Here is a 2,812-nt window from a genome sequence, read left to right on the forward strand (position 1 = left end):
TCAGCTTTCTTTAAAATGCAACTCTCCAGTTACCAAAACTCCAACGACCATGAGTAGAACCAGACTAACAATGATGTTTACGTTGGGGATGGAGGGCTGAGGAGGTACTGTAGAGGAAATAGAAGGGGCCCAGACTTCAGGTTTGAGTTGACCTTGCTGAAGGGGTCCAGAAAGGCTCCAGCTTTATCTGAGAAGAAGCTCCACCCCAGCCTCCTCCTTACCCCATCTCAGCGTGAGGGTCTCCTGAAGCCCCTTGTGCTGCACATGGCACCTGTATCTTTGCTCCTTTCCAGAAGGGACCACTAGGGCCGCCCATTCCTGGAAGGTTCCATTCCCTGAAGGCCCGGGTTCTACAAGCTCCATGTCCTGGGTCTGGTCCTCCATGTCATGCTGCCAGGTCGGTGAGATCTCCTCAGGGTAGAAGCCCAGGGCCCAGCACCTCAGGGGGACCTCATGGTCAGAGATGGGGTGATGGGTCACATATGTCTTTGGAGGGTCTGTGGAGGATGAATCAGAAAATTCCCATTTAGTGTTACCTCCATGGGTCCCCGAAGCAGCATCCTGTGACTACCCTGAGAATAAACAGGACAGTGCGTTTGAAAAGAAGCAGCACAAACACCAGACACCAGCCTGGACTCAGAGGTCTGGGCAAGTTCCTGAGTCCTTGGAAAGTTCTGGAGTTAGGGTGAGAGCCAAGGTAGGAGGCACCATGTAAGGGAGAGAATGAAGAGTAATGGTCCTGACTTGGGTGGAGGCCGAATGACTCAGAAAAGCTGCAGTCAGGCCTCCAAACATGTTCTCAGGTGAGCACTGGCCCTGAGAGACAGTCATGGTTCACAAGATGGCACACAGGGTGAAGGGGCAGCGCTGACCAGTTATTTCAGGGCGGGTTCCTGCTTCTTCCCCAAAGAGACTGGATTCCTTAATTGTCCTTCAGAGAAGTGGGGCCACTGGCGAGTCACTCTCTTGTACAGAATATGAAAACCTGGGTGGATTCCTCCCTCTGCTGACAGGAACTGGGGCGCTGTTTCCACATTGACCTCACTTTCTTCTCCTCATGGGAAGCCAGGTCCAGCCCGAGAGGGGATCAGGGAGGCCCCGCGCCCCTCATACCTGCGCGCAGCAGCATGTCCTTCCCGTTCTCCAGGTGTCTGTGGAGCCACTCTCCGCAGTCCCCCTCCAGGTCGTTCCTACTGTGACCCGCAGCACCTCCCTGCTCAAACTTGAGGCTGGAGATCTGAGCCGGGGCGTCCGCTGTGGTCCAGAAGCTCAGGTCCTCATTCAGAGCAAGGTAATTGTTGCCGTCGTAGGCAATCTACCAGAACCTGAGGCAATAACTTTTCAAATATGCAATTATTCCTCTTTCAGGAGAAGACTGGGAGATGGGTGTTTCTGTCTGTTCCCTCCACATTGAGCCCTGGGTGGGTGGGTGCAGGTGGCCAGTTACAGGCTGTTTCTTTTTCGCTACTGTCCTGTTGGACCCAGAAAAGCAAGCCACTGAACCAGGTGATCAAGGAGTGTGCCCTCTGGCAGCAGCCACAACACCTGGGCAGCCATACAGGTGCACAAATTCTTTTCACAGAGACACTGGTGACCTGGGGTGGGACAGAGGGAGAGCACGATGATGGCACTTGTTGGCTTCTCAGGTGATTGGTGAGGATTGCAGTTGACCCCTAGATATGTGTTAGAAGTCTTAGCTTTAAAAGATAAGGAAATAGGCTTCTTTCAGGGACAAGCTGTAGGTTTCCATCTGTGTCTGTGTGCTGTGCCCTGGAAAGAAAGGCACAGTGAGTCTGGGTGAGCCTGTTACTTAGTTCATTATAGCCTCATGGATTTCATGGACACAAACTTCATTGACTTTCAGAGGTATGTTTTGGAGGCCCATGTCTCAGGTGTAAGTCTTCAAAGTGAGGTTCCCAGACGTGGAACACTTTGTTTCTCAGGGAGAAACTGGCAGTGGTGACTTCCCTCCTGATTGTATACTGTGGCTCCAAGGGTGGGGTTTAGGTAGAGATTTGGTGTCTGCCTGTTCTAATGATTTACTTTTTTATCTCCTAATGATTTTAGTGTGGCAGAAGGTGAAGAACTAAAGAGCTTGCTGATGAAAGTGAAAAAGGAGAGTGAAAAAGTTGGCTTAAAGCTCAACATTCAGAAAACTAAGATCATGGCATCTGGTCCCATCACTTCATGGCAAATACATGGGGAAACAGTGGACACAGTGGCTGAGTTTATTTTTCTGGGCTCCAAAATCACTGCAGATGGTGATTGCAGCCATGAAATTAAAAGACACTTGCTCCTTGGAAGGAAAGTTATGACCAACCTAGACAGCATATTAAAAGGCAGAGACATTACTTTGTCAACAAAGGTCTGTCTAGTCAAGGCTATGGTTTTTCTAGTAGTCATGTATGGATGTGAGAGTTGGACTATAAAGAAAGCTGAGTGCAGAAGAACTGATGCTTTTGAACTGTGGTGTTGGAGAAGACTCTTGAGAGTCCCTTGGACTGCAAGGGGATCCAGCCAGTCCATCCTAAAGGAAATCAGTCCTGGGTGTTCATTGGAAGGGCTGATGTTGAAGCTGAAACTCCAGTACTTTGGCCACCTGATGTGAAGAACTGACTCATTTGAAAAGACCCTCATATTGGGAAATATTGGGGGCAGGAGAGAAGGGGACGACAGAGGATGAGATGGTTGGATGGCATTGCTGACTCAATGGACATGGGTTTGGCTGGACTCTGGGAGTTGGTGATGGACAGGGAGGCCTGGCGTGCTGCGGTTCATGGGGTCCAAAGAGTTGGATACGACTGAGTGACTG

The 2,812-nt window shown here is 50.4% G+C and overlaps 1 pseudogene; it reads right to left on the reverse strand.

Moving 5' to 3' along the window:
* Positions 1-1,411, reverse strand: LOC133059305 (BOLA class I histocompatibility antigen, alpha chain BL3-6-like; annotated as a pseudogene).
* Between the last annotated feature and the right edge of the window lie 1,401 nt (positions 1,412-2,812).

The sequence above is a fragment of the Dama dama genome, chromosome 7 (genome assembly GCF_033118175.1).
Source record: "Dama dama isolate Ldn47 chromosome 7, ASM3311817v1, whole genome shotgun sequence".
NCBI classification, from domain to species: Eukaryota; Metazoa; Chordata; class Mammalia; order Artiodactyla; family Cervidae; genus Dama; species Dama dama.